Below are 23,748 nucleotides of genomic sequence, written 5' to 3'. Positions count from 1 at the left end.
CACATGTGTCAAGGTCCGGAGGTGATAATGTGAAATATGTAAAATGAAGGGGAATTAAAATATGAAAATTTTTGTACAAAACAAATAGAGAGTTGACCACAAATCAGCCGTTCCAAAGCCTTTTTGCCAATTTGAGGATCCCCATAGAAAGTACAACAAGACTTTTCAAACTTCCATAACTCACTTATTCTATAACCGATTTTGATGAAACAAGTTTTAGGTTGCTCCTCTCATTTTGTTCTTTCTGATAAGATGGATTCGGATGAATTCTCTCCTTGTATTTTGGCTCCTTTAAGCACAATACTCGGCTGGTAAGCAGTGAAAATGCATAAAGCTTGTTCTGTGTCAATAAGTGGTTTGGCTCTCGACTGGGATATGATTTGTCAGTTTCATTTGTGGGTCTGGTCAGGGTCTTTAAGTTCTTTAATACCAGGTTTGTCTGGTTCATTTTGCTTTTCACACAAATCAGTTTTTATCCAAAGATGGATACATGGGAGAATGTTTACAATAGTTATCGTAGTCATCATCATCATCATCTTTGTTGTCATCATTAATCATTCATTCATATATTCAAAAGTCAGAATATTTTCTCCACGATAAACAATAAATCCAAATAGGTAAATTGCCAGTTCGTCCACTGCCAACTCGTCCACTCACCACATGGTCTACCTTAATTTAGTCTAATGCCATTCTGTCCATCAACATTTCATCTAACAACCATGTGGTCCAACATCACTTTGTCTAATCACCAGTTCGTCTATTATCATTTCGTCTAATAACCAGTTGGTCTAATACCCATTCTCTTTTCATTCATTTTGCACAACTATGGTACATGTATATGGACTAAATGGCGATAGGACCAACTGGTTATTAGACTGAATGGCATAGGACTAAATGAAAGTAGGCCTTGTGGATAGTGGACGATCTGATGATAGACCAAATGATAGTAGACGAGTTGGCAATTGGAGGAATTGGCATGAGACGAATTGGAAATAAACAGTCATAATATATACCCTCCTTCAGAATTTTCCTGCTTTATTATGCATCTTGTGCATCCGGAGCGATCCTTGCCCCTCACTCCTCTTATGGGTGGGGGGGGGGGGCAAGGAAGGGAGGGGGGGGGTCATTATGCAGTTAATACCTTAACCTTTTTGGGGTTCCACATATTAATCTTGCACAACATACACATATTACATAGTTTGAATGCAGCTAGTCAAATTTATTTTCTCACATTCTGATAAATAGGTCAAATTCCTTTTTCATTTTTTTTAATTAATAAGAGTGTTTATCCTTTTAATTTACAATGTTCATAGTATATTTTGCAATTTTTATGTTAAAAGAAAATAGAGTGTATGACCCTCACTTCATTCATATTCCATGTTCACTTTCTTTTACATTTTAGTACATTAGCACCTATTAGTCTAATCTATAGTTTATAATTTTGCTTATAATTCTAAGGTTTTTTTCTAACAAATCAATTCATGTTCTTAAAATTGCATCTTGGGCACTTTTTTCTTTATCCATGTTGTAGGTGTTGTGATTTTATATTTTCATATGAATGGTGAAACAGAATATCAATAAGTTAAGAAAAATCATATTTTTGTAACAGTTTCCTGTAGTGCCAAATCTTGGATAGATTACTTACCATGAATAATTATTGCTAATGGCAAAATACAGATATTGTAATGAAAGAACATTTAATTACCACCACTATTGCTCACTTAAAAGTATTCATTTATTAGTTATGAAAATGTGCACATATTGTTATTTTATACAGTATGATTTATTAGATGGTTTGTAGCGATAAGTTGAAATTATATTATTATTTTTTTAAATATATCTCATTTGGAAAAGAGACATTTCAGCTATTTATGCAGTGTTGTATCTATACTTAATTATTTTGTAAATACATAGTTGCTTCTTAGAAATATATATATATTGAAATTTCTGTTAACAGTTTTATATCATTTGCAGAAATCTAATTATTTTTTTTGTCAATCCAGTCTTATACATTCCGCATTCAAGATGTCTTTTAAAATAAAGGTAATCATTAATACAGTTTCTGAATTGGCAATGTAATGAAAGCAATTAAATCACTGTTAAAATGCAAAGTGGCGGCTTTTCAATGAAATCTTGTCATTATTGCCAATTTGATGGGTGAAAACAGATTTATTTAAAAGCTTAGAAAATTTGCTTATCTCTCCAGGCTACCCCTTACTCAACCCTACATTTCCTCTGATAAATCTGTGATTCATGTCCAAGAGAAGTAGAGTAATTTTATCTAAGTGTTCCAAGCCACCCCTCCCCCATACACACATGCACACTTTTGCACCTTTTCGTGAAATCATTAGTACTTACCCTTATTATTTAACCAACTTTATACATGTAGCTTTTATTTGCTCTGGTAACAGCAGGGCTGTTTTATATTTTATATATTTTTAATCTCATTAATTCAATTATCCATAAGATATGACTTCAATGCACTGGGCTGAACTAGTATCTGACTTTTTACAAGACATTGAAAGTTGAATTTGCCTTTGTCGCAATAAACAAATTTGATCATTATGACCATATGAAAACACCTATGGTTTACTGTACCTGTATAGTTTGTTGTCTAACTTCCAATATAATATAATCATTCTTTGAAATATTTCCAAATATGCTGTTTTGTTCTATATTTGTTTATTTCATATTCATTTTGTTTAAAAAAGGTGTATGTAATTGTTCATCTTAAAATCTTATAATTTAGCGAATTGTTTAGAATTTTCAGATGTTATGAATATTTGTAATGGAAGTTAGTGGTGTTATTCTGTCTTGAAATATGAATGTATTCCTGATGTATTCAGTTTGACTCGCATAGCGTTTGAATCGTAAGTAGTTATGTGCCTATGAATTAACAGTAATTCTATGAAGAAAACATCTTGAGATCAGCCGACATTTATAGACAAGTATGTCGAGAATAATTTTTTCATTTGTATGTTAGATTGTGTAACTTCCATTGAAATTGTTTGGGAATTTCTGCATATGTCAAAGTTATATTTTTTACGATGATTGGTGCAATTTTTGTCTGATAATCTTGTTATTGATATCTAGGAGAAGAAATTAGATTATTGTTTGGAAATGTGAATGATTGGATGTAGTTTTGATCTTATTTTGGATTAGCATATAATATTGAAATTTTACACTATTGGATATCTTTAGTGGTATATTTCATTGAAATGCACAGTACATGACGATTTCATTACAAAATGCATGTATCCTAGATTATATAGATACATGCAACTTCTTATATTGTACATCTAGTCCTCTATGGGGTTAATGAAATTCATTAGCAATCAATTACTAAATTGCAATATACTACTATAAAAGACATATCATAAATGTTTTCTCATGAAATGATTATTTATAAAAAGAGAAAAAGGTTTGGACTCATTCCTAGCACTGTCGAGAAATTTTCTTGTATGGCTATGAAGAATACAAATGGGCAATTCCATGAATAAGGAAGTTTGACCCCCTATATGTGGGACCTTCATGAAATTTCCTGTCTGCAATTTCTTGTTCTTTTGACAGTCTGTAATGTTCTCAAGGGACCATGACCTAGTCAGTTTATGAAGGTAAGACTTTAGAAAAATGGGGAGGGGGTGGACGTACAAAAAGGTTGATTATTTTATGGCATTGCCCAAATGTTTGCTGCTTGAAAGCAATGTGGTTCCATGTATTATATATGTGTAGGCTTAGGGTTTTTTTTTTTACAATAAGAAATCAGGCTTAATGCTGAAAGGAAGAATTCATTGATTTACATTTGATTGATTTCCTCTTTTTATTCAAGTCGTGTAATGTCTTGTCAGATTTTGTTATTTCTGTTCTTAATAAATTAAGAGAAGGGAGACAGAAAGAGAGACAGAGAGTTGGAGAAGGAAAGAGAGAGAAGAGAAAATGGTGATATATAGATTCAATGCAATTCTGACTTGATCATAATTTGATGATCATATTATCTGATTGTTTTATGTCATTAATTGAAAGGTTTGTCCCTTTTACTCATTTATAGCCAATTCCGAATTATCTATATTTATTGCTTTTACATTTAGATCAATTCTTTTTATTTTACTTTCGGAAAATTCAAATCTTTGATTAAGCGGCCAGAGGAGGAATCATAATAATTTATTGCAAAGATTATAAAAAAAACTTTATTGTTAGTACATGTGATGGTGGTAGTGCCATTCCGATGAATTGTAAAGCTTAATGAAATGAATTCATTGCCTATATGGGCTTGTTTTGTGGGATGGATGAGCGGTAATCTGGTATTATGACAATTATTGATTAAATTGGAAGAAATAATACAAACATTGATTGAAGTCTCAGTTTATTTGTTTCATATGATACCTTGTTTTGTCCCGTGTGACGTTTATAATTCTATTAGATCATTTTTATCTATAGTTCATATCTAATAATTTGGTTTATTTATCAAAATTCCAACTGTCAGTTTATACATGTAGTCTATGCCCAACCATTGTAGCAATCGGTCTCACACAATTTCGTCATGAAACAAAGGAATGTTGTATATTTGAAAGATAACGCCACGAAATGACGTACTTCAACAACTTTGACATTCATTTCTTATTATGTTTATACATTTTTGTTGCCTTTGGTAGTGTCGTAAGTGTCAAAGTTTAAGTTCAGGTTGAAATGTGATCATAATTGAAACGTCATCATATCTGAAATTTCATCATAAATTTGTCGGGCGGCCAAGTCTTTCTGATTGCCATGGAGATTCTCTGAAAATTGGCCGCTTTTCAAATGAAAATAAAAACCTGCAGATTTTCAACTTCTTCCTGATTCAGTGTCGGATCCAGGTCGGAGCAAATCCAGCCCTTGCCCCCCACCCCTCCCCCCCCCCCCCGCTTTGCAAGGCAAAAAAATAAAAAAGGGGGGAATATGTCATATGCATATGAAAGTGAGCTACTTTTTTTTCTTGGCTTGTTTATTTTTTTTCCATGTACAAGAATGCTTCCCGCCTTTTGGAAAATTCTGGATTCGCCCCTACATAAATTCATTTCTTTCGTTGGATTGTGTTTAATAGAGAAAAGATCTCCCTACTTTTTCATTTAATTCTCCCTGAAAGGTGAAATATTAATGTTGGCAACTCTGACTTTGAAAGTAGATATTTAAAAAGCCCAATTTCCTGTAACTGACACATTCACAATAGAATGTCATATTATTTGTTACAGATTTTAAGTTTTATGATCCGGGTCTATCAACCAAGGTCGAAGGTCATCTCATTTTTTTCTTTTTTGCAGAATGACTAAAAATTGACATTTCCTTATTCGATTTATGTATTAGATGGATAGACAAAAATAGTGTTTGATATCATGATAATAATAATAATGGTATATTCACCCAGGGTAGCCACTTCAGTTCCGAAAACTGTTCTCCCAGCGGGCCCTATTATTACCCGGCTAAGCTTGGCTACCTATTCAGGTGCACACAGCTTTTTGTGGAATTACTTACCTGCCTGTACCTATCTACCTCACCTGGGTCGAGTGCAGCACACTGTGGATGAATTCCTTGCTGAAGGAAATTACGCCGTGGCTGGGATTTTGAACCCACGACCCTCTGATTCGAAGTCCAGAGACTAGTCCACAGGGCCACGACGCTCCGCATCTCATCGTCACAACTGGTACACTTGAAGGCAGAACAAAACGAAAAGCAAAAAAAAAAAATATAGAAAACAACATCGAAAGATAAATAATGGTGGGGCGGTTCGAGGATTGACCAGAGAGATGGGAGGCGTGGGCAACTACCCCCCCCCAAAAAAAAATATATATATTAATGATAAGTAATGATGGTAACAATGGTAACCAGTACTATTTGGGGGGGAGTGTTGCAAGTCAAACTTTCTAAGAAAGAAAAAAAAATCACCACACTGACTACTTGTCGGAAAGTATTTTCTCGTTTAAAAAGGGGGCAACGCCATAGGCGGCGAAAGCGGGGGGAAATTTGAGGTGGGGGAGACGATCTCCCCCCCCCCTCTAAATGTTTTGTTGATATCTTCTTTTTTTTTTTGCTTGTCAATTTTGTTTCCTGCGCCCCCCTAAAAAATTTGTTTGATACCTTTTTTGTTGCTTGTCAAAAAATTATGGTGCCCCCCCTAAAATTTTTGGCTTCTGCCGCCGATGGGCAACGCCCACTTCCATCTGGATTCGAGCCTGGAAGAAATGTATGCAAACTTCCTTGCAAAACAATTACAAGAGGAACTTCACAGAAAATTCCCTACCCATGGGAAATCAATATCGATTTGCCACATTGGTTATAATTAGAGAGATACCGACCGTCCAGGCAAGCCAGTTCCTATTCCTCGTTTCCTTACGAGCTTGTGGAAGCAAAATCATGAAAATAGAGCTGTCATAGAGAATACCAAGACCAATAGCATTATAAAGTAATCAAAGCAGTCTCACGCGATCATGGGTTCTCAAAGTCAAATTTTGTGTCTTCTCGCGATCATCGTCGCCTTCGTTGTGCCTCCATCCCAACTGGACAGCATCAATGATGTCGATGGAAGTGGTGATCGTCTGGAAGAAGCTTTGGCGTTCTTGGATGAGTATAATTCGACAGCGGAGATGGTGTTCTTCGAGTCCAACTCGGCAAACTGGGATTTCGTGACCAACCTTACCGATTTTAATCAAGAGAAAAGTGTATGTATATGGCTTATGGTGGTGGTGGTGAGGTGATGATGATGATGATGGTGATGATGATGGTGATGATGGTGATGCTGATGATGATGATGATGATGATGATGATGGTGATGATGGTGATGATGGTGATGATGGTGATGATGCATGATGATGATGATGATGAAGATAATCATGTTGACGATGGTTATGGCGATAATAATGATACAAAATGATAATATAATGTCATGGTGATGACGGTGATGATTATGGTGATGTTGATGGCAACGATTATAATAATAACAACAGAGAAGCTATTTTCAATACTATGAACTTACATGTATATCCCCATGTTTTGTTTGTATTTATATTACCCATTATCAACACAAGTTCATTCATTTGTGGGGGGGGGGGTGCCCATTTATTTGTGTTTTTGAAGTTCTGATTTGTATGGTGCAATAAATGAAAGGAAATGCAATAAACCATTAAATCAAATGATATTAAATCAAGTAATGTCTTCCCTCTCATCATTATTTTTCAGGTTGAAGCCAGTCTGAAAGAGTCGGTTTTCCGTAAGAACTCTGCGATGAGGGCTCGCGAGTTCGATGATGTCAAGGCTACTTTTCCCGATGACGTTCAACGTCTACTTGGTTTTATAGCCGACATCGGCGTATCTGCGCTCGACAACGACACCGTACAGGAGGTAAACTATTATGTCTGACTTGAAATGGACTTTAAATGCATTCCCCTTGTAAATGACTGAGAACAATACAAAGTCACTATGAAATAGGCATGTATAAACAAAATGTCCTATACAAAATAACCATATACAAAAACTATGAGAGAGAGGGGCGGGGAGATAAGCTAGGTATTGTCCTACTCGGAGTCAGTTAAATTATTATTGAAATGATATTTATTATTTCATCTTGAGTTTATATATAACAATATATACAACAATATTATATAAATAGTGTACAATCTATTGTACAATATACTGGATTATATGTACGACAAATATAAAATTATCCCGAGTGCAGGTTTATTTCACCGAGGCCGAAGGCCGAGGTGAAATAGGCTTGCACGAGGGATAATTTTATATTTGGAGTTCATATAGTCCAGTAATATTGTATGATAGAACGTTCACTATTTATTATAGTAAATAGATCCCTTAATCTAAGCCCCCCATCATGGATTTTGCCATCCAAAAATCGAAAGTTATATTGTACATATGTACAATATAACTTTTTGAAGGGAGGTCACGTGGTACAAATCCAGCAAATCACAGCGCGTATTTTACTACCACTATACAATCTAACAATATAGACAGGATGACGTAGGTCACGCGATGTATAGCTTCCTTCCGTATTTACTAAATGCAACAAAATTAGCAAAATGAACGAAATGATACAAACTCGACTTGACAAAACTGAAAGCAACGAAAGAATATAGTACAGCAAAATCAAACTTACCAAGTTATTTTCCAGATGAATATCGGAAATCAAAGCACAAACAGAATTATGACAGAAGGGAAAGTGACCTCGGTTATTAGATCAAAGTAAGGAAGTGGTAGGATTGGTAACTTTTATTGTTTTTTTATCTAGTTCATTTTAACATCTGTTATCATTTTATTTGTGCTCATAGTTCAAAGTGATTCTTGCTTGCCATTTTTGTTCTCTAAAACGTTTTTGAGTTCGATATGTATATCGTTGTGACTAGTTATTTTGTGTATAATTTGTCCTCATGAACAAAACGAAAAAAAATGAAGGTCACAATTGAATCTAATTGAATTCATTTTATTTCATTCTTCATAAAAACACTTATACAAGTTAATACATACAAGTAAAAATGATGAAAATGATTATAACTACATGATTACAGAAAATAGCATTAAAGATAATAACTTAACATGAGAGTACAACCAAGAAAACAATTTTTGTCGAGTTAGGGGTCGACAAAAAAAAACGATTTGCCTTAATTGTTGAGCGTTGTTTCGGGTGTACAGTATTTTTTCTCTCTCTTTGGAATTGCCCTTTTATTAGATTTGAACTTAACCTTGCTTTCATTCTCTAACAGTACACTGAGATCATGGCCGAGATGAAAAAGATATACAGCTCAACCCCAATATGTCGACCTGATGACCCAACAGAGTGTCTCAAACTTGAACCGGGTAGGTTTCCCTCTATTGTCTATATACCAAATACCCAACTCGTAAGACTGGGCGTATATAGCCCCCCCCCCCTCCCCCGAGCCCAGAGACGGTGGAACAGGGGGAGGGGCGATCTGGTCCTCGTACCATAAAGATTTGTGATGAACCCTAGATTATAAAATGACCATCAACATGGCATCGAAATCGAAGTTGGCTTTCTTGGCCAGGTTCCCCTTTTCAATGGCGGATCCAGGATTTTCCAAAAGAAGGGGGGAATATTTTCCCAATAAAAAATTTGAAAAGCAAAAAAAAAAAAAAAAACCCAAAAAACGTTATTCACTTTCAAAAGAGGGGGCACACTTCTATTTTAACGGCATGTTTACATTAAAAAAATAAATTGTGCCTCTCAAGGGGGGGCACGGGCCGGGTGTGCCCCCCCCCCCCCTGGATCCGCCAGTGCCCCTTTTTGTGGTGAAAGGTTGTCGAGAGACATCCAGGAAGCTGGGCGTCAAACAAAAAAATAATGGCCCGAATTCACAAAGGTGGACTTTAGTTTATACCGGGATATAATAACTCAGCCATGGGTTAAATTTAACCCCGAGTGCTAAAGTTAACCCATGGCTTGATTCGTCCACCATTTGTGAATAGCGCGGTGGACTAACGTTATATACCCGGGTATTAACTGTCCCATGACTAAACTGTACCCCGTTATAACTTTAGCCCACCTTTGTGAGTTCGAGCCAGCGGGAAAAGGAATGTGTAAAGGAATAGGAATGTAAATAGAAAAAAAATGGGAATGGGACTGTGAGAAGGAATGAGACTGTGAGAAGGAATGGGACCGAGAATATTAATGGGAATTGAAAAATTAATGAAACTTGAAATATGTAGGAAGGGGACGGGAATGGGAATTGTACTAGGAGTTGGAATTAGAATGGAAAAGGAAATAGGAATTGAAATGAAAATTGGAAAGGGGAATATGTATAGAAAGGATAACGGGAATTGGAAAATGAATAGGAATGGTAGTGAAAATGGGAATTGGAATGTGAATTGGCGGAATAGGGATTGAAATAGGAATGACAACTTCAAAGAAATGAAACATAAAACAGGGAGCGATTTATCATTAATTTTGGGTCTTTTATTAATTTTTCTCTTTCAGATCTCACGGAAATTTTGGCGACCTCGACAGACTGGGATGAACTAGTGTGGGTTTGGCAGGAATTCCGTAATACGATAGGGAAAGCCAACAAACCTTATTACGTAAGATACGTGGATATAGCGAATGACGGAGCAAGGGCGAATGGTAAGATTTCAAGTGGAGAAACATGTTTAAAATGATGATGATGATGATGAGGAGGAGGAGGAGGATGACGTGGATGATGATGAGGATGATGAGGAGGATGATGATGATAAATTGTGGAGCGTTGTGGCCCAGTGGATTAGTCTCCGGACTTTGAAACAGACGGTCGTTGGGCCGAATCCCAGGCATGGCGTAATTTCCGTCAGTAAGAAAGTGATCCACAATGTGCTGCACTCAACCCAGGTGGGTGTTTCATAAAGCTGTTCGTAAAGTTACGAACGACTTTACGCATGACTGGAACATGTTCTTAGGTTATAACTCAATTACATAGGGATAACACATAGCATAATAAAGCATCACCAGTCGTGCGTAAAGTCATTCGTAACTTACGAACAGCTTTATGAAACACCCACTGGTGAGGTAAATGGGTACCGGTAGGAAGTAATTCCTTAAGAATCTGTGTGCGCTCTGAACGCCTTACCTAGCTTAGCCGGGTAATATAGGAGCGCCTTGAGCACCTAACAAGGTGGATATGTGCACAATATAAATACCTTATACTCTTATTATCATAATGGTGGTGGTGGTGATGATGATGATGATGATGATGATAATGATGATAATAATAGAGGGTATTTATATTGCGCACATGATATATAAGGCGCTCCTATATTACCCAGTTATAGGCGTTCAAAGCGCACACAGCTTTTTAAGGAATTACTTCCTACCGGTACCCATTTACCTTTACCTTGTGGATCCGTTTCTTGCTGAATGAAAAATTATAATTATGTGGATGATGATGATGATGATGACGACGACCATGATTGTTACTTTGCCGATGATAATAAATGATGACGATGATAATAATCATGATAACATTATGCATAATTATTTTCTATTCGCTTCAAAAGAACTTTTTGATATAACGATGAACTGATGGTGGTCTGTTGTTGTATGGTGGTGATGATGCCTCTGCTTGTGAAATGATGATCAAGGTGCAGCCGCTGCATGCTGCTGGTATCGATAATAGCGATAATCACGGCGATTCCATGCTAGAAAAATCCGCCATTTTCACAATATTTATCAACCTGCTGTCTAAACGAACGAAAAACTTCAATTTGTGGTAATATTAAACTACTATACTGGGTAGACATGCAAAAAAACTGACAACCAACAAAAATATGTCGTCCATAGGTGAATTAGAGCTTAAAATGTTGCGTGTCGCACGGGACATGTCTGCGTCCCGTACGACACAGCATTTTCACCTATAATTTACCCATAATCATTTGTTTGTGTGTGTGTGTTGGTTATGAGTTTTTCACATGACTATCCACTATAGCTTTATCGCTGACAAATTTAAATATTTTATTTCTCAAGCATTCGGCTAGGAAACTAGAAAATGTTGTCAAAATGTCCCGTATGACACGTATGGAATCGCCCATCATGATAGTGGTGACGAATGATGAATAATAACGTCGATGAGGATTCATTCACACAATTCGCCATATATCTTTTTTTTTCAAATAAGAATCTGGATGCATTTTTTGTTTCTTTATACAGGGTATGATGACCTCGGCGATTACTGGAGGTCTGATTATGGCGACGACCTCGAGACACAGGTTTATGAACTCTACAATGCTATTCTACCACTTTATAAACAGCTGCATGCTTATGTGAGACGAAAGCTGAATGAAATCTACGGATCTGAGCACGTCCCCCTCACTGGCCACCTCCCGGCGAATGTACTAGGTGAGTGAGCTGCCACTCCCCCCCCCCCCGAAGGGGGGGGGGCAGTGGCGTACCGTGGGTCACGGCATGGGGGGGGCACCAGCAAATATTTTGAGTCACTTAGGGAGCGCGCGAAGCGCGCTCAGTTGTCAGGTATACTGACCTAATAGAGATATTTTATGGACATGCAGTGCCATTAAACGGACATGTATCTCACTGATTGAATAATGCGAGCGCGAAGCGCGAGCTGAAAATGTTTGATATTCAGAGTTAAAAAGGGACATTATAAGCAATTTTGTTTTAATCATGATACGAAACTGTCTCGCTAAACAAACAATGCGAGCGCGAAGCGCGAGCTAAAAAAATTTGTATATATTGACCCTAAACAGGGAAATTTTAAGAACTATATTTCAGAATCCATCAGGAGTATAAATATCTCACCATAGTCATCTAATGCTAGTGCCATCCTTTGCTGATTTTGTCAGAATTACATCTAAACACAGTCATGAAGCACCTTTGTAGTCATTGTAATCATGATTATCAAACGCATCTTACTATACAAATACTGCAAGCGCGAAGCGCTAGCTGAAAATTTAGGAAATTCAGAGAGGTATTCTAAGGCGTGTTTGTAGGAATTCCCTAAGACCGTGCATATTTCACTAACCAAATGATGCGAGCACGAACCGCGAGCTAAATTTTTTGTATATATTGACCCCAAACATGGATATTTTAAGGACTATGTTTTTTAGGAATTCATTAAGGGTATACATAATTATCTCACCATAGTCATCTAATGCAAGTGCCAAGCGCTTGCTGATTTTGTTAGAATTACATGTAACACATGAAGTACTTTTTGAAGTAATTGTAATCATGATTATCATATGCACCTCACTAATCAAATACTGCGAGCGCGAAGCGCGAGCTTAAAATTATGTAGAAAATTCAGACCTGAAGAGGGGCATTCTAAGGCTTGTTGTAGAAATTCACTAAGACCCTATGTTTTTCACTAACCAAGTGATGCGAGCGCGAAGCGCGCGAGCTGAACATTTTTTATATTCAGATCAGAAAAATTGACGTTTTAAGGACTGATTTAAGTTTAATGAAGAGCAGAAATCTCACCAATCTACTTATGCAAACGTTAGCACGGACAGAAAATGTTTTATATCAAGACCTTAAAATAGGGCAATCACTTTAAGTAGTCATGAAAACGAAGAATATGTCACTACACAAAACAATAATTACTCGAATTGCAAGGAAATATATTTGTTGTATATTGATTTGAAAACGGGAGGTTTAGTGCAACGGGATTATATATATAGTTAAACAGTCTATGCGAACACCAGGAACAACATGAACAATGAAGACACAATGAAGCAAATGTTTTATAAAGCTATGAAAAAAATGCTTCTTGTTTAACATAACATATAAATAACATAATATAACATTATAATTAACAATAATTTCTTCTTTCCTCACTACGTTTCTCTTCCCTTTTCCCTCTTTTTCTCTTTTTCCCCGTTTTTTGGGGGGCCACTTGTATATCGCATACGGGGATTTGCCGCTCTAGTGGGTAGTTTATTGCAAACAAATCCTTAGACACGGGTCTTGCTATTGCAACAAATCCTTAGCCATTGGTATTATTTTTCAACTGAATAATCCTTAGAAATGATTGCGTTTATGATAAAAAAAATACTTATAACACCCCCAGGAAAAGACCCGGAAATGTCTATATTGGCCCCGGTCGAGAGTTCGAGTAGCTGGACCCCTGGACGAGTGTATTCTACCTGTAGTATTTCCATATCTTAGTACGATAGCAATGGGCACCGGGGTACGTCACTCTATGCATATCTGGCACACTCGACCAACCGTATATGCAGTTACCGTGCAACATAGTGCATACATGCAGCGCATGTATGTATTTTGCATTGCACATTGGATTACAAGCTAAAAAAACAGAAATAATCTTAAAAATTTGTCTATATTTTAAGGAAAATCTTGAGGCATGGCGGGTCTTTATTTGGAGGAAAAATCCTTAGACATGGGTACCTCTTCACGGTCAAATGACCCTCAGAGATGGGTACCTAAGGATTTCAAGCCCTGAGCCTCACACCCCCGTCCAATCATAATCCAAGTATCCCCACCCACCCCGTGGAGTTGCCATGGAACGTTCAGGGCGTACCTAGAAAACAGCATTAGGAGGTGTTAAACGAATCTGTCCAAAATGAAACACGAGGCCAAAGGTCATCCGCATTTTAGGGGGTAAAATATATCTGACGAGCAAAATAAGTCATCAAAATCGTGATGGTCTATTGAATATTACACATACGTAAAAAAATCTAAAACGAAATTAGAATTTCATTTCAAATTGGCAAAGATTTTTTTTCAAGATTGCAAGAATTCCCCCAGTCGCTTCGCTCGCTTGAAACTGTTGAGAACCCCCCCCCCCCCCCCCCGATCCAGCAACATTTTTGACTCGTTATACGCTAATTGATGTTGCTGATATTCTTCCTAATCATACCTGCAAAGATTCAGTATCAATCTTCATTTCCAATTAATATTTTTATGTGTCCAAACTTCACAGGGGACATGTGGGGACGTTTCTGGAACATCTATCCACACGTGGTGCCGTATCCCGATCTTCCTAATATCGACGTATCTGATGAAATGGTTAGACAGGTGAGATCATGAATGGAAAGTATATACTTACCAGGTAGACTAGGCCTTAATTAGCCATTAGATATATACGGAGGGTTCAAGAAAATGTATTGTCAATGCCCTTCATGAAAAGAACAAGAAGTCTTTGTCGAAAATTGGTGATTGAAAACAGCATTTCGTCCGTACTCTAGACAATAATTCCGTGCACTCGTTATGGGTATCAAAAACACCGATTTTTAAAAAAAAGGGTGGTTTTGAAAGACTGGCCAATGGTCATTCACGGGGTCAAAGTATTCAGGGTAGGCCTATGTTTTTTCCAAAGCCTTTTTATGACTAGCCAAACGTATTTAGAATATGTTTTATCACCAAATATTTTCCCCGGGCCTTTTTCCTCCTCGTTTATGAAGTGTTCCGGTTCTTCCTGATCGTAAGCAACGACCCTGGGAACGGGCCTAGGAAACCGAAAAAAACTTGTATAGGGTCATACTCTGGCGACAACTTTTTTTGGGGCCAAAATATGTAAATGAGGCCCCGCGAAAAGCTTGTTCAGGTTTTTTTTTTTGCACACAGAGAAAAACTCGTTTAGGGGGTGTTTGGAAATAATTTGGTCACGCATGTGTACAGATATATTTGACTGCCCCCCCCCCCCGGAAATGATCACTGGCAGTTTTTCTGCAACTCCGAAACAGAGGACGAAACTGCTGTTCCTGTTCACAAATTTTCGACAATGACTTCCCATCCCAGCAGTTCTGTGTCATTTGACGGGCATTTGCAACATTGACTGTGTTCTTTATTGAACTCTCCGTCCATCGCGTAGCGAAACTCATTCATAAATTATCATGCCGTGCTTTTTGCGGGATTCCAATGTTGAACCTCGTAATTAATTTGATTCACTTTCCGGGACATTCCCAACGTCATATCACTGTGGTCCTTTCTTTGAATATTGGGAACCATCTTGAAAAAAGGTGGCTAGCTATATTATAGGCCATGTTTGGCCAGAGAAAACAACATTCCTCTAAAGTATAATTCCCACTCTATATTTCTCCTCGAAAGAATTATACGGTGGACAGGCTGTTCCGTATGGCAGATGATTTCTTCAGCTCCATGGGTCTATTTCCGGCCAACGATGCATTCGGGGAGAATTCAATGTTCGAGAGACCCGATGATGGAAGGAAAGTGCTCTGCCACCCCCAAGCATGGGACTTCCTCAACAGAGAAGACTTTAGGTCAGCTTAATCTTAGGTCCTATGGTTACATACATAGCGTGTTGTGGTGGGGGATATAGGGCCATTTTTTTTTAAAGTGGAAGCGATCGACGCGAATCGGCGTCTTTTCCGGTGCCAGAATGACGACCATCATGGCATGGTACTTGGCCCCGATGCTTAATTAGTGTTCTTGGATAATTATAAACCCATGTGAGCAAGGGATATCATTGTGAACAGGTTCGCATATTTTAATAACGTAGTCAACGATATTTAATATTTATTCTTTCATCGTGAATTAAAAAAAGAAGAGCACAGCTCTTTAAACTGATAATAATTGCAAATGTAACTCACATTCCAGTTTTGGTAAATTTAGAGAACAGTATAACCTTTAAACTTTGAATGAGGTTTGAGAAAACGGAGGCCTATTATAGGACAGTTCATGTTGTGAAAATGAAATTTAAAAGGTGATATCAAACTGTAAATTAAACTACCAAAAATGTCCAAAATATGACGCCAGCGTTATTTAGTTATTCGCAATTTTCTTTTCAGGATTAAGATGTGCACGGAAGTGAACATGGACTACTTTATGACAGTTCACCATGAGTTTGGTCATATCCAGTATGCTATGAATTACAAACACCAACCGGTATCCTTCCGCGGGGGAGCTAACGGCGCCTTCCACGAAGCAATTGGAGAAGTGATGGCACAATCGGTAGCCACGCCCAAACATTTGAAAGTGGTTGGATTGTTTGACGGGGATGACGATTCTATGAACGGTAAGTAGAATTCTACTAGGGGTTGAATTGGCCCGGAGAACGGTGCATTATGGGTACAAATCTTAGAATACTTTTAAAGGGATTTTCCAGGGTGGAGATAATCATATCTCAATAAATAGAGTAAAATTCACAGAGCAAAATGCTGAAAATGTGATCAACATCGGAAAAGAAATAACGAAGTTATTGAATTCTAAAGATTTGCATTATTCCGGTGAAACAGTTCTAGGCATGTCTTAAAGAATATTAATTAGATGGGCTGGTGATATCATATCCCTACTTGTTCTTTTGTATTTTTTATATGAAATTAGGTTTATTCAAAAATTTTCTACCAAGAACTAAACAATTTGATTGACAACTGATTAAGTGCATTAGTTATTACGGCCGCGAATTATTTCATCATAATGAATATTCATGACAATGTGCGTAGAACTGTTTTCACGAAATATTGATAAAATTTAAAATACAATAACTTCCTTATTTGTTATTCAATTTCGATGAAAATTTCAGCATTTTGTTCTGTGAATTTTACCCTATTTACGTATTATAGTTGGCATGGTTGGCCGATATGCAATCATTCCTCAGCTATGAAAAACTGTCCTTACCAACTTCTACTAAACTTTTACTATACTTTGTCTTTTTACCCTAGTAACAAACACAGATATAAACTTCTTATTGAAGATGGCGTTACCAACGATTGGAACCCTTCCATTTAGCTTAGCTTTGGAGCAATGGAGGTGGGATGTATTCAGCGGGAAAACAGACGTCAATGCGGGAACAGCAAGATGGTGGCAACTTAAGTATGATTAATATCAAAAGGAGCCTACCATTCTCGATAACTAATTAGCTGACTAATTGATTAATTAACATTTTGAATGAGTAATACATTGATATGCAGTATAAATAAATGATTTTCACACCCCTCCCCCTCCAAAAAAATAATGTTCACAACTACAGCATGATGGATGCATAGAAATAGAGAATGAATTGATATTAAACGAAATTATGATTGATAAATATGTTAAGTGGGCCTAGATAATGTTGATAAGTGTGGATGAAGGAACAAATTAGTAATATAAAGAATGAATATATAGATGAATAATTAGATACGTTAATAAAAAATAAGCTTAAAATGAACGCTTTCGCGAGAATGAATCAATTTTAAAACCATATCAGAAAGCAACTTTTTAGGGATTAGGTAAGTGATGAAAAATGTGCCAATATGTTAAATGTCAAGCGCGATACATAATAATAATATAGGATATGTATATTGCGCACATATCCACCTTGTTAGGTGCTCAAGGCGCTCCTATATCCGGCTAAGCTAGGCGTTCATAGCGCACACAGCTTCTTAAGGAATTACTTCCTACCGGTACCCATTTACCTCACCTGGGTTGAGTGCAGCACATTGTGGTTCAGTTTCTTGCTGAAGGAAATTACGCCATGGCTGGGATTCGAACCCACGACCCTCTGTTTCAAAGTCTGAAGACTAATCCACTGGGCCACAACGCTCCACATCACTACATCACTGACACTACGTCCTGACTCGCCGAGGAGATTGTAAACACTTTGTTAAAAAAAAAACTTGTTTGCTGGCGTTTAGGACGTGTAGGCCAATGTAGGATGTATGGGTGAGGGTATGTGTGTGTGGGGGGTGTGCGTGTGTGTGTGTGGGTGTATGGATGGATAAGGGGGTCTTCGTTCCATGAAATTCTTTCAAAATTGATATCCATGTTTCAGACCGTTGAGTTTAACTCATGAAAAATTTGCTTACGACAAATGATAACACATGAGATCAACGATCTGAGTTCCTTTCATCGCAACGTTATACCGATATACACATTTTTTATATTTCTCAATGCTCTTTTTCTATAAAGGAATGATCTGATCGGGGTCAAAGCCCCTGTTGAAAGAACTGAAGAAGATTTCGAGGCGGTGCCATGCTTCATATCATTGTATCGTATCCATTCATTGGGTGAGCTATCAATTTATTCTTTTAATTGGGAATCCCTCTCGAACTAATCTCAATTTGAAGTAATTTTTCGTTGAAGAGGTACCTTTTATCAAAGTATTTGTAAAAATCTCGCCTTCACGAGAACCCCCAATCACTCTATATACACCTCAGCGATCTCACCCTCCCTCTTTCTCCCTTTCTCTTTACTTCAGAGAAACGATGTAAACCCGCATTTTTCTAAATAGTTTTAATTCAGCCACTTTCCATTGGCTGCTATTCTCTCAAGCATTTTGATAATGATAGCTGATCCCTGCATTTTGATAGTTTGTACTTGTGTATTAATTTCACAAATGTTTTTTTAATGGTCTAATGAGATTTTGTTACAGCCATCGCTTGGTCTTGGTCTTTACTAAAAAAAATAACTGAATCATTTTTAATTTACTGTAATTGACGAAAGATCGTCATTGTTGCGCCTCGTTATTATTTATATTTTTTGGATATACGGCGTACCGTGCTTACGTATTTCAGGTTTGGTAATCTTTGTATTTTTTTCAGATACTATATCCGGACTATAATTCAGTTCCAGTTTTATCAGTCTCTTTGCCAGTCAGCGGGTCATACGGGACCACTCCATAAATGCGACTTCTATCAATCCACTGAAGCTGGCGACAAATTGGCGTTAGTATAAATATATTTTTAAAGTATTCAATTGAATTTGATTGATTATCAAGTACATCTACTAAAAATAGAGTACATTCGGTAAAGAGGGGGGGGGGGGGGGAATGATAATTTGGATCTTACATAAACAGCAAAATGCCAATCAAGGCTAGTCCCGGATTGATATATTGTCATTATCATAGTTTTAACATTAATCTTAAACTAAATCACAATGTTTGTTCTTTGGTCCTGGATTGATACTTCCTATTAGTTAATGATACTGATTCATTGTAATTGCAATTCTATTTTAGAATGATCACCTTTTTTGCCTGTAAAATTATCGATGAGGTAAAGTCATCATTTTTGTCAACGATATCCTGAACTTCAGACGAAGCAAGCAAAAAAATACATATATTAAATGATCATGATTCTTTGCTATTTCTTGTGAAATTTCCTTTTATAAATTGCAAATTGAATTCAATGCATCCATCTTTTCGGCAGTGCAATGTTATCACTGGGCAAAAGCCGCCCGTGGCCTGAAGCAATGGAGGCCCTCACCGGTCAGAGACAGATGAAAGCAGACGCCATCTTGGAATACTTTCAGCCCCTCATGGAATGGCTGGAGAAAACTAACGAAGAGAATGGAGATGTGATTGGATGGTCAGACGCATCAGGTAATTTTCAAATTTCGTATACGTTTTACTTTTATTGGGGGGGGCATGGGAGGGAGGGGGTTGTTTTGATCGGCTCAAGCAGCGATGGACGCCATCAACGGTCAGAGAGAGATGAAATCAGATGCCATGCATCTTGAAATACTTACGGCTGGAGAAGAGTAATGTAGAGAACGGAGATGTGATTGGATAAGACGACACAATGAGTAAGTTATGATCTGACTGGATAATTAATTCAATCGCCTGATTGGTTTCCCAGTAGAAAAGAACAGTGTCACGTGTTTTGTTCACATGCACTGTATGTGAACAAAATGTGTGACACTGTATTCATAATTATATCATTATCTTTGTCAAAATACTCACTTTTAAAGGCCTGGTCCCTCTGGCCGACGGACACAAAACGTACTCATAACGGATACAGCGGACAAGCAAAATTTCGGGATGGCTTCATCAGTTTTTATCCGCTCCAGACAATGGACAAAATGGGGCGAACAATGAAATCAGAGAGGACGGATGCTCGACGGATATAGAGCGTGTACTTATGCAAAGAGTACACAACGAATACATAACGTTTTTATAACGGATGGCAAGAATTCTTATGCGTTTTGCATCCGTTAGTACAGTGGGACCAAGCCTTAAGAGTGTGAAGATAATTTCACGCATCGGGCATCCCGAGACGGGCCCCAGACTCGAAAATGAGATCAGTAAATCCTTAGTAAGTTCCAAAACAATGGATTTATTTCATGTCCAGAAGGTTTGCCCTTAACTCTTGGACTATATCAGATATCCCATAAAGCCATCCAATATGGGATGAACACTGTATTATTGTGACATTTTAGGACATAATTACCAAGAAAAAAAATTTAACTTTCAGTTTAATTTTCTCACTGGCTTGTCATTTTCATCTCTTTTATTTTTCTAGAAATTTCTTCAGGTTCCGCTTCGCTGGGAGTTTGTAGCATGTTGATGGTCTGCTTCTTCGCCTTCATTTCAAAAAGTATATAAACATGATAAATGGCCTAATCATCTCTATAAATGTCTTTGAATGAGAAATTACGCATCTGATTTGCATCTAAAAAGTACTCAGGGGAAATTCTTTATGAAAATAAAAGGTTCAGAGTGCACTTTGTCTTCCCGCTTGTCTAAGGGCGCGTCCATGATAGAAAAAATCAGCCATTTCCAATCCATTTATGCATTCAACACTTAATTCCAACAAATCAACCATTTTCACAACTTTCTGTCGAAACAAAACAGTAACTTTAACTGGCTTTGTGGTAATAAAGTACTACTGGGTAGTCTTGGGACAAATGACAAACGACATGATAATGTTAATTGTCAATGGGTGAATTACAGGTGAAGATATTGCGTGTCGTTTTGGACACCTCTGCATCATGTACGACAAGAAACATTTTAAGCTCTAATTCATCCTTGTACAACGTCATTTTTGTTGGTGGTCATTGTATCTAAAGGCAACACATTAGTACGTATCATTACCACAAAACAAAGTTTTTTTGGAAGTTCCCTGTTTGTTTTGAAAGTAAGTTGTAAAATTTTGTGAAACTGGCTTATTTTCTAGCATGGAATCGCCCCTATGTGTTTCTTTAATAGTCCAAAGTCAACTTTTTTGGTGTAAATGCCTTACACTTTCGCGTGGGACTGTTACTAGAACGATTGTTTGCAAATGTAAATTGCACGGTATGATTTTTTTTTCATCTCTTTAGTTTGCGCTTTATGAAACTGATAGACCAATCCCAACTGTAGGAAATAAATTCATAATATCTGTCGCAAGAAACCGATTAATATTCAACTGTCTACTTGTAAATGATTGTAAAACGTACGATTGGTTTGACTTGTTGGCCTTTAAAAAGCTCTTGATTGAATTCAGACAATTGACGTATAACGGGCTTAGGGCTTAACTGAATTGAAAATTATCATTCTGACCCGCAGGGAAGTATACTTGGTCCTTTGCTTTTTAAGATTTAAGTTAATTATTACGTTTATACTTCTGAAGCAGTGTACTCCATGTAAATGGTACTATAAAATGTTGTCACCTACTAATTTGAATTAGCTGATAACGAAGTTTGTTGCATATTGGGTAAAAACAGATAAGTTGAAGATTGATATGAATAAATAAAGTTGAAGATAAAAATGAATAAAGCATTACAATAGATAATAATGACATTGAAAACGATCATAGCATTAACATTCAGATGTAAGGATCGACGGAAGACTAAATTGGACAAACATGTCTGACTCAACAATATTCATGAGTAATAATCACAGTAGCCATTGCGAGCAAAATTCATAATTGTATACCATTAAAAATGTTACGCAGTTCCTTATCTTGCCGAATGTAAAATACTGTGGAATAATATTTGTATTTATCGTGTCACAATGTAATTCATATTTAAATTTGCTATGTAAAAAATCAGATTTTTGATTGCGACGAGGAATCATGATATAATGCAAAGTTCACATAAACATAGCACATAGGGAGTATCAGATCAATGAATTTCAAAATGTTATAAATTAATTGCCTTTGTGGAATGTTGTGAGCAGAAATGGGGTGTAATGACTGTGTAATAATTGATTGAATTGAAAGAAATAATGCAGTTTTTCCAGATTTATTTCCTTTGTCTGATACCTGATGTTCGGGGTTACCCATTTTCTGTCTCTATTAATGATAACTCCCGTAGAAACTCGGCAGGACAGCATTTTTTGGTGGTAAACGCCAAGCTGTATTCTAAACCAATTTACAAGGAAACAGTTTACGTCTAGGTTAATCAGTCACAGTGGCTGACCTTGTAAACGACAGACCTTTTTTCTATCAAAGTGGAGACAGTGGCACAGTGGGGATTCGAACTCACGACCTTCCGATTATGAGTCCAAATCTCTAACCACTGGACCACCGACTCGTGATCTGATACTAATCATATTCCTCTGATGAACTATCATCTTTTTTTGTAATCTAATAAAAACTTGGTCTATTTATGATAGGTTCCATTTACTATATGTCACACTTCTAATCTGGCTATGCTCATATTCGGTTTGATACACACTTGGGCTACACTATAAACAAAATATTGGGTAGAGTTTTTACCACCAAGAGGGTAACAACGTGTCCAACCAATTGGGGGCAGTATTGTACCCAATACTGGAAGCATATTGTCCAGTAAGGATTGGAAAAAATCATCAGACTGGATAAATAAACTGCCCGAAAGAATAATTACCCTCATGGAGCATTTGTACCCAATATTTTTTGGAGTGTAACACTGTTTTTTCCTGATGCACCGGTAAATTATTTAAAATGTGATTTTTTTTTTTACAAAACATAATTTAGCAACTTCGACAATTTCTTGTGCTTTCATGTTTATTCATATTATGTCAAGCTTTGTTTATCTATTTTATAAATTGACAGATTACACTTCTGTATCCGTTTAATTGAATAAGTAATCATATCTGTAACACATTTCATGTTTATTTCCCGGGTTTACTTGAGAGAAATGCGAATCTCGGGCCCGGTAATCTAGATCGGAGATTAAAGCCAAGCTAGAGCCCCTAACATCAGCAGTACGGATTTGACTTATACAGCGACTGACCTTTAGACATCTATCGATAGCATTTTATCTTCATGATTATTTTATGACGGAATTTAAACCCCATAATTAAATGATAAGCTACCAACGGCTGTCTATATAGAAATAGCTTAAATGCTAATAAACACCACTGACTTGCGTCTTTCTGTTTTGATCGGGACGGGTTCGTTTTTTTGTGGAAAATCCACACCGGATTTTGCACCTTTTCATTGTGCTATTATTTACTTTATCTCTTTGCATGTAGATACAATGATTTGCAAAGAGAGGGGGGAGATTGGACAAGTGTCGATATCCCCCCCCCCACAGAAATAAAAACAAACTAAGACAAACAAAAAACAGAAAACAACCTAAAACAAAAGAAAAGGAAAACATCAAGAGATCAATAATGTAGTGGCGGATCC

General features: G+C 37.0%; 1 pseudogene; it reads left to right on the top strand.

Annotated features, from left to right (window-relative positions):
- Positions 1-6,461: 6,461 nt before the first annotated feature.
- LOC121426496 lies at positions 6,462-21,351 on the top strand (annotated as a pseudogene).
- Positions 21,352-23,748: the final 2,397 nt, after the last annotated feature.

The sequence above is a fragment of the Lytechinus variegatus genome, chromosome 13 (genome assembly GCF_018143015.1).
Source record: "Lytechinus variegatus isolate NC3 chromosome 13, Lvar_3.0, whole genome shotgun sequence".
Taxonomy (NCBI): Eukaryota; Metazoa; Echinodermata; class Echinoidea; order Temnopleuroida; family Toxopneustidae; genus Lytechinus; species Lytechinus variegatus.
This window is presented reverse-complemented; position numbering and strand designations above follow the sequence as displayed.